The 10233-nt window shown below is 40.3% G+C and overlaps 1 non-coding gene across 1 annotated transcript; it reads right to left on the bottom strand.

Moving 5' to 3' along the window:
- Window positions 1-8883: 8883 nt before the first annotated feature.
- LOC133078850 (U6 spliceosomal RNA) lies at window positions 8884-8990 on the bottom strand. The gene has a single exon (XR_009697956.1). It is a non-coding gene; the product is annotated as a U6 spliceosomal RNA (small nuclear RNA).
- Window positions 8991-10233: the final 1243 nt, after the last annotated feature.

Genomic DNA, 10233 nt, shown 5'->3' with positions numbered 1-10233 from the left:
CTCTGAAAGTTACAAGACACGGATGAAAGAAATAAAAGAAAACACAAAAATGGAAAGGTATACTGTGTTCATGAATTGGAAGAATTAATATTGTTAAAATGTCCATATTACCCAAAGCCACCTATGGATTCGATGTAATCCCTATTGAGATTCCAATGGCATACTCTGCATAAGTAGAAGAAACAATCCTAAATTACATATAGAACCACAGAGACCCAGAACAGCCAAAGCAATCCTGAAAAAGAACAAAGCAGGAGGCATCACTCTTCTTGATTTCAAGCTATGCTCTTAAGGTATAGTAATCAAAAGAGTATGGTCCTGGATAAAAACAGACAAATAAATCAATGGAACAGGATTGAGAACCCACAAATAAACCCAAACATACATCAACTAATATTTGACAAGGAATCCAAGGATTCTCAATGGAAAAAAGACTTTAATAAATAAATGGTCCTCAAAATTGGATATGCATATGTCAAAAAATGAAACTCACAAAAATTAGCTCAAAATGGATTAAAGACTTAAATATAAGACCTGAAACTGAAACCATGAAACTCCCAGAAGAAAATATAGGAAAAAAGCTCCTTGACATGGATCTTGGCAATGATTTTTTTCGATATGACTTCTTAAAGCACAAGCAACAAAAGCATAAAAAATCACATATCTTATAAGAGATTAATAACCAAAATATATAAAGAACTCAAATAACATCAGCAAAAAACCAAATAATTAAATTAAAATAGGGTAAAAAAACCTAAACAACATTTTTCCAAAGAAGATACGTGACTAGTTCACAGATACATGAAAAGATGCTCACCATCACTAGTAATTAGGGAAATGCCAGTCAAAACCACAATGAGATATCACCTCATGCCTATTAGAATGTCCATCATCAAAAAGACAAGAGAAAAAAATTGCTTGTGAGGATGTGGAGAAAAATGAACCCTTGTGCACTGTTAGTGGGATTGGAAACTAGTGCAGCTGCTATGAAAAACAGTATGGAGGATCCTCAAAAGTTAAAAATAAAACTACCATATAATCCAGAAATCCCACTTCTGGGAATATGTCCAAAGGAAAAGAAAGCTAACTCAAAAAGATATTTACATCCCCATCTTCATAGCAGCATTATTTACAACAGCCATTACATGGAAGCAACCTAAGTGTCCAGTGATGGATAAATGGATTAAGAAATTGTTTTATACATAAAATGAAATATTATTCAGCTACAAAATGAGGAAATCCCGTCATTTGCAACAACATGGAAGAAGCTTTAGTGCATTATGCTAAGTGAAATAAGTCAGACAGAGAAAGACAAATATTGTATGGTCTCACTTACATGTAGAATCTAATTAAAATTTTAAGAACTCGTAGCAAAAGAGATGAGATTTATGGCTACCAGAGGCAGGGGTTGGAGGAGCGGTAATTGAAGGAAGGTGGTCAAAACGTACAAACTTCCAGTTATAAGATCCCCCCAGTACTAGTAAATAAGTACTAGGGATGTAATGTACAATGTGATAACTATAGTCATCACCACTGTATGATATATATATGAAAGTTATTAAGAGAGTAAATCCCAACAGTTCTCATAAAAAAGAGCTATAGCCATGAAAAGACATGTAGGAAACTTAAATGCATATTACTAAGTGAAATAAGCCAATTTGAAAAGGCTACATACTATATGATTCCAACTATATGACTTTCTGGAAAAGTCAAAACTATGGAGACCATAAAAAGATCAGTGGTTGCCAGAGGTGGGGGAGAGGCAAGAGCGATACCCAGGTGGAGCACAGAGCATCTTTAGGGCAGTAAAAATACTTTATGTGATATTATAATGATGAATACATGTCACTATATATTTTTCCAAACCCACAGAATGTACAACAGCAAAGTAAACTCTAAGGTAATCGGTAGACTTTGGGTAATGACGACGTGTCAATGTAGGCTTATCATTAATAACAAATGCGCCATTCTGGTGAGGGATCTTGATGATCAGGGAGGCTCTTCATGTGTGAGGGCAGGAGGGATATGGGAGATCTCTCACCTTCCTATCGATTTTGTTGTGAACCTAAAACTACTCTAAGAAAGATGAAGTCTTTTTAAAAAAATCCCAATGTCCTGAATAGAATCCTTTTCTTGAGTTTGGTGACTTTGAAATTCTAAATATTTCTACTCTTGGCTGGCCCTTGCTGCTATGTTCAACGTTCCTAAGGGCCAGGATTCAGCGTTTCAATGTTGAGCGTCCAGCTTCTGCTGGAACTTTGAATAGACATGACCGTGGTTCATGGTAATATCCCATTATGGAGGAGGCTGAGGAAGGGGGAAGGATTGAGTGGGGGGCAGCCCATGAGAGACACTTTTGTTTTCAGCTTCCAGCTTTCCCAAGGTGCCATTTTCTGTATTTGAGAATAACAGACTGCCAGAACTGACAAAAATTAAGACTCAGAGAGAGTAAATGACTTGTCCAAGGTCATTCATCAGTGCCAGGATTGGAACTCAAATCTAAGTTTGTTAACTCTCACTATTCTCAAAACTAACTCAATGTTAACTCTCAATATTCTCTCTATTGTGGCACCTTTCACTGAGCTTCTTGCATGGTCAATGATGGGAAAGAAAGTAGAACTTGGTGGTCTTAAATATGTATTTCTCCTGATATGTTTTGTCATCAACAGGTTCAAATAATTCTGCTGCTACTATGTGTAGCATGCAAGATAGCATGGTCCTACTCTGCATTCTAAAGGGCCTGGCCAGTCTCCTTCTGTGTACTCCCAAAGCACCTGTGCTTTTCTTTCCATCGAGCAGCAATGCACTAAGGTAAGATGGGTCCCTCCTCCAGGCCTAAGGAATGACCCATGATATGTCTGAAGCAATCACAATCATCTCAATGACTGGCTTAGTTTTGGCCAATGAAATATAAAGATAAATCTGTTGGGGACTTGCGGGAAAGAATTTCCTCTCTGACAAGAAAGAAAAAGGCTTCTAATCAAATTCCTTTTTATACCCCAGGCAAGGGAGAGGCAGGGAACCTCTTGTTTACTTCCTGTCTTTTGATATTTTCATGATGATAAGATGCTGTGACAGCCATATTGTGATCATGAGACAAAATCAAGAGAATTGGAGAGAAGCCACTGCATTGTTGAATTGCTCAACTCGGGAACTCTCTAGTTTCATGCTTCTTTTTATGTGAAATAATAAGACCACTAATTGTTTTAAACATTCTACTACCTACAGCGAAAATCATTCAAGCTGATTTTGAAAACTTCCTGGAGGAGATGAGAACCAGGTCTTAAAAGATAGCAAGATTTACATAGGCAGAAAGGAGGTAGCGAGATCTTCTGTTGGAGGATAAGCTAAGGCAAAGGAATGGGAATTAGCTTGGCCCATGTGGCTGGTGGCGAGAGGACTCTCCAGGCTGCCATGGAGAATGCCAACTGGAATAATTGTCTCTTTCTCTGAACTCACAGTATTTACTCTTCGTGTGTGTATATCGATTTGCAAATGTTTATTTGCTTGCAGAATTTTGTCCACAGGAGGAGAAAAGTGGTTGGCTCAGGTACCTGAGATATGAGAGGATAACGCAGTCTTCTTCCAGGTCTTCATCTGCTGGCTAGGCCCCACGGGCTTGTATTGGAGAGCGGCTGCAGGCAGAAGCCAAAGGAACTCTTCTCATAGGGTGTTTTGTGAGACCGACCAATGGCAGTGCTTTGGTTTCCAGGTAACTAGACTCCACAGAGCTATGGCAATGTTGACACTGAGGACAGCATCAGCCAGCTATGGGGGCACCAGACGGTGGTGCACTGGGCCTCATCATCACTCTCTGGGGGGGGGGGCCTGAGCAGCTGTGCGAGGTGAGTGGCCGCTCCCAAGAGATTTCTCTCTGAGCTGCCACAACACGGGCAGAAGCTGAGGGAGAAAGCCTACATGAACCACGCATGAATTCACTCGAGACAGTCCCTGAGACACAGAAATAACAGCATGAGACTCTGAGGGGACTAGAGTCCTTCACTCTGCAGCGGGGGCCTGATTCTATGAAATAGTCATCATAGTCAATGTGGCTCTGCTAGAATCCTCTGGCAAGTGAGGCTAGATCAGGGTTTCTCACGGTCGGCGCTATTGATGCTTTGGGCCAGACGACTCTTTGTTGTGACAGCCATCCTGTGCATTGTGGGATACTCAGCAGCGTCCCTGGCTTCTACTCACTAGATGCTAGTGGCACTCCTTCTCCTGAGCTGTGACAAGTAAAGACACATACAAATCTCAAAATGTGACGAGACATTTTGAGAACCATTGGTCCAGAGAAACATGGGAGGAAGTGTGCCTGTGCATGTGTATGTGTGTGCATGTGTGTGTGTGTGTGTGTGTGTGTATGAGAGAGAGAGAGAGAGAGAGAGAGAGAGAGAGGGAGGGAGGGAGGGAGGGAGGGAGGGAGGGTGGGAGGGAGAGGGAGAGAGAGACAGAGAGAGAGAGAGGATGTGCATGAGAGAGAATATAATGTATCTGTTAGTTATTTACATTTATGTTTGTTGATCATTTAGATGTTCACCTTTTCACTTTAAAAAAGCTTCAGTAAACATTTCCTTAGTTTAATCTGTGTCAGCATTTTAAATTATTTTCTTGTGATAAATTCCTAGACAGAATTGCTTGGTGAAAAAGTGGCAAGCTTTAAGGCTTTTTATATATATTGACTAAATGACCTCCAGAAAGATTTTTCCAATTTAAATTTGACATTTCTTTTTAATCTTTACAGAATTTAGGACCTAGTTTTACACATGGTAGCTGTGTAATAAGTACTTTGTAGTTAGTTGATTGAATGTTGGTTGTGAGTTTCCATCCCTCTTTTTCCAACAACTATCTGGGTGTGTTGGTATATGACACTTCACAACAATTTCTATGTGGGCTGGGTCCGCAGAAGGAACTTATTGCTATATGGATTATTTCCTGTAGACCCATGCCTTTTAAAGTGTGGTTCTGGAACCCATGGTCTCCACATGTGAATGTGTTAAAATGCAAATTCTCTGGTCCCACACCTGGACCTACTTTGCGTTTTTAAATCCTTCCAAGTGATCTTCTGAAAGCTAAAATTTAAGAATGACTGTCTACGAACAATAAATGCTGGAGAGGCTGTGGAGAAAAGGGAACCTTCCTATACTGTTGGTGGGAACGTAAATTGGTACAGCCACTACAGAGAACAGTATGGAGGTTCCTGAAAAAACTAAAAATAGAGCTACCATATGATCCAGCACACCGACTCCTGGGCATATATCCAGATAAAACCATAATCTGAAAGGATACATGCACCCCAATGTTCACTGAAGCACTATTTACAACAGCCAAGACATGGAAGCAACCTAAATGCCCATCGACAGAGGAATGGATAAAGAAGATGTGGTACATGTATACAATGGAATATTACTCGGCCATAAAAAGAATGAAATAATGCCATTTGCAGCAACATCGATGGACCTAGAGATTATCACAGGAAGTGAAGTAAGTCAGACAGAGAAAGACAAATATCATGTGCTATCACTTATATGGGGAATCTAATTTTTAAAAAATGATACACATGAACTTATTTACAAAACAGAAACAGACTTACAGATATCGAAAACAAACTTATGGTTACCCAAGGGGAAACATTGGGGGGAGGGATAAATCAGGAGCGTGGGATAAACATACACACACTACTGTATATAAGACAGATAACCAACAAGGACCTACTGTATAGCACAGGGAACTCTACTCAGTATTCTGTGATAACCTATATGAGAAAAGAATCTAAAAAAGAATGAATATATGTATATGTGTAACTGAATCACTTTGCTGTAGACCTGAAACTAACACAACATTGTAAATCAACTATACTCCAATAAAATTAAAATAAAAAAAAAAGAATGACTGCAGCCGACAATAAAAATGAACAAACACTGCTCTCATCAGCATGAAAATTGCTGTTTCCTAGACATTCCCTCTATCATGGCATCTCTCAGGTGGGAGTTGGGCAGCCTGCTCTTTGTTCATAAGAGGTTGGGAGCCTTCACAATCTAAATTCATGTAATGCTACCTAACTCCATCTGGTGCCCTGGTTGGTCTCTGAGAGGCTCTTCCCCTGCCCACACCTTTACATATACTAAGGCCCAACTCAGCCTCCCTGACAGTCCATGGCCTATGAGCCAACAGCTTGGATGATTAAATGAAGAATGATGCTTGCATGTTCAACCTCATTTGCTAGATTGCTCATTAGATAGATAATGGCCTATCTTGGCCAGATATGAAGTCCATTGTAAGTGAGGTGGCCCATCTGTTCAGGGATGGATCTTATTAGTATAATCAGAGACCATGGGGCTCTAGCAGGCACCTTTGCCAGACAGAAGAGCAGCAAAGTCCCTGGGGTTGAACTGCATGGGTGGATGTGAGCAGAGTAGAGGAGAAGGTGGGGGGTTGCACACACCTTCCAAGGCTGAGTCACTCAGTCCTCCACATGGGACAACCCCAGGGCATCCAGATGCCTTCCCAAAGTGTAGAAGACACAAAGGCAGGAGGTCAATTTGGAAGGGAACTGCTGCAGTTGGCAGAGACTTTGGTGCTTGAACTCACACCTGGTTCCCCTCCTCCTCTGTCAGAAATGAGTTTCTGTCTAACAGCTCCTGACATCTGTAATCCCTGGGGCTTGCAGGAGGGTGTGTGTGTGCAGTTCCTTAATTAGACTGCACCAGCTCTTATAAGCAGGGGCTGTGCCTGTCACTACATGCTTAGCTTTACTTATAATGGGGAATTTTAAATGGGACTGACTGCACTCTAAATGCTCATGCACGAAGGTACCCCATCTTCAGGTTTCCAAGGGAACATTGGGTGGTCCTGCCCACAAGACACATGCTTCTGAGAAGCTGACTATGTAAGGGATTGAAAAACTTAATGAAAAACAATTAGTCAAAACTCTTCATTGGGGCCAGTTCCAGCTACTGCTTTGTAACTGAGAAGTTTTAAAATGGTGAAATGCATCATTATTCATGTCTGGCATCTTTATCTCAGGTTGATAGCAGCCTATCTGGTGACGAGTTCAGAGAGTCAGCAGCTCAAGGAGATTGGGTTAAATTCTAAACAAGCCAGGAAGCTTTACATCCCCTCTGGCTGGGAGGCACCAACTAGTGAAAATAATCCCATCTTATTTAAGCAGCCCAGCTCAGTGAATAAAGCGGCCATTCTAAGGAAATGGGTGCTGGGGTTACAGCAGTAATAGCTGAAGGGGGAGTCAAAATAAAATGCTCACCGTCAGAAAACACATTTGCATGACTGGATGCCTCTGTATCTGTGAGTAGCACAGCTTGGCATGAATGGAATGCACTGGAATGAAGCAGAATCCTAGGGGTCCTTGCTGACCCTAACAAGAGTGAAGGGTGATCAACTGTCCTGGTTTTAGCAATCGAAGTCCGTGCGCCTAGAAGTCCCCCAGTCCCTGGCAAACCAAGATGGTGGATCACCCTACCTGGCTTCTGGAGGTCTTGACTCACACTCTCTTCCCAAAGAAGTCCTTCAGAGATGGCTGAATTCCTCATGAGATACATTTTAGGCAGCTCTGGAAAATAAGAAAGCCAAGTCAGCTGTTTTGATCTGAACTTTGCTTCTCCCTATGAAGTGTGTGCTCAGCGTATGAAGATTTTATATGTTTTTCCTACCTCTCAGATCTAAGGCCAGGAAGCAGCAGGTATGGTGGTCCTAAAGGGGGGCAGCTACTCGTGTTGGAAGTAGAGTCTGTCTCAACACTGGAAGCCAGACTTCCCTAGGTCCCTTGAGGCTTTTCCAGGTGCCTGCCCTTAACTTCTGGGGTTTCAGCAAGAGGTATTAGGTGAGGTGAGGTGTCACAGTGCGGGGTGTGTATTATAATGTTTCAAGAAGTTTCGGTGTCTTTACCACTCAGTTACTTAGGGATGGTGAGTCACCTCCCTCATCCCTAGGATTCTGGTCAGTCATGTTTTCCTTTAAGGGCTTATCAATGCCATTTTGGAGTTTTGACATTGTCTGGCTAGAAAGTCTAAAGTTCTGAAAAGCACTTAGTTCCAGAATATTTGAAAACAGAACAGTAGAATGTGTTGAGAGTATGGTTTCTGGAGTCAGACTTCCTGGGTTTGAATCCCATTTCTTTCCCTTTTTAGTATGTATGACCTTGGGCAAGTTATTCAAATGCTCTGACCTTAGTTTCCTTACCTATAAAACAGGGATAGTAATGGTGTCTTTCTCATAAAGTTGTTGTGAGAATAAAATGAGCTAATTTATAAAACAGTGATTTTTTAATTAAAAATATCTCTTCCAGCTTTACTGAGATATAATTGACATTAATGTTGTGTAAGCTGTTCAGTGTGTTGATTTGATATACTTATATATTGCAAAATGATTACCACCATAGTGTTAGTTAACACTTCCATCACATCGTTACCATTTCTTTTTTGTGATGAGAACATTTAAGACTTACTGTCTTAGCAACTTTCAGGTATATAATACAGTGTTATTAACGATAATCACCATGCTGTACATTAGATTCCCTCGAACTTATTCAACTTATTTTTTTTTTTTAGTTCTAAGAAATTTATTATTTAACTCTTTCCATATGCATATTAAGGTAGCGTTAGTTTATTACTTACATGAATTTATATTTTATAGATTTATAATATCCACAACTGAATTTTCAAAGGGGTAATTTATAACTCAAATTTAATTTCTACATGATTTACAATAGCCATCAAGATATTAGAGTTACCATAAATATCTGATATAAACTAACAAATTACTAACATAATATAATGCCATAAAATCATTTATTTTAACAATTTTTAATTTATAGTCAAGGTACACTAGAAAATACTGGGATTTTGAATCTGACAAATGTGGATGAAAAATATGGAACGCTTCATGAATGTGCGTGTCATCCTCGTGCAGGGGCCATGCTAATCTTCTCTGTATCATTCCAATTTTAGTATATGTGCTGCCGAAGAGAGCACCTTGTTTATCTTGTGACGGACAGTTTGTACCTGTAGCATAAGCCCTGACAGTTGGTTTTTCTTTTTGTGATGCAAGTGTCTGACTTAAGCTTTGATTGCCAAGGGAGCCACTTCAAAGAGGCATCCACTTCAAAGACAGTTATCTCTTATAAACACCTTGCCAGCCACATGGCTAGATAAAGAGCCAGGCTGAGCTGCCCCCAACTGCCCCAGGCTCCTTTGTTTCAGAGATTTAAAAAAATAACAACTTGGGCTTCCCTGGTGGCGCAGTGGTTGAGAATCTGCCTGCCAATGCAGGGGACATGGGTTCGAGCCCTGGTCTGGGAAGATCCCACATGCCGCGGAGCAACTAGGCCCGTGAGCCACAACTACTGAGCCTGCGCGTCTGGAGCCTGTGCTCCGCAACAAGAGAGGCCGCGATAGTGAGAGGCCCGCGCACCGCGATGAAGAGTGGCCCCCGCTTGCCGCAACTAGAGAAAGCCCTCGCACAGAAATGAAGACCCGACACAGCCAAAAATAAATAAATAAATAAATAAATAAACTTGAAAAAAGGCCACAAGCAAAAATTATATATATATAAAAAAAATAACAGCTTTATCGAGACATAATCCACATACCATAAAGTTCACACTTTAAAGTATACAATTCAGTGGTTTTTAGTATATTTACAGAGTTGAGCAACCATCACTGTGATCTATTCCAGAACATTTCTGTCATTCCAAAAAAAAATCCCATACCTATTAGCAGTCAGTCCCAATTCCCTTTCTCCCATCCCCTGGCAATCACTAATTGACTTTAAGTCTCTAGTTATTTGCCTATTTTGGACATTTCATATAAGTGGAATCATACAATATGTGACCTTTCGTGTCTGGCTTCTTTCACTTAGCATAACGTTTTCAAGGTTTGCCCATATTGTAGCATGGGTCAGTATTTACTTCCTTTTTACTTCTGAATACTATTTCATTGTATTGCTAGACCACATTTGTTTATCTACTCATCAACTAAGGAACACCTGAATTGTTGAAAATACTCTTTTAAAATTACACAGCATAAAACAATCCCACATAATGTATATGTGTACTAATAATGATTGCTAATATTTATTGAGCACTTACTATATACCAGGGGTTGTTCTAAATGCTTACATGTTTTACCCCATTTAATGTTCACTTCAAACCTATGAGGGTGCTGTCACTATTATTCCCATTATTTTAAAGAGGAAATTAGGAAACAGGGAGATTAA

This window comes from Eubalaena glacialis, chromosome 1 (genome assembly GCF_028564815.1).
Source record: "Eubalaena glacialis isolate mEubGla1 chromosome 1, mEubGla1.1.hap2.+ XY, whole genome shotgun sequence".
NCBI lineage: Eukaryota > Metazoa > Chordata > Mammalia > Artiodactyla > Balaenidae > Eubalaena > Eubalaena glacialis.
The sequence above is the reverse complement of the archived record's forward strand: the minus strand, read 5'-3'. Positions and strand labels throughout refer to the sequence as shown.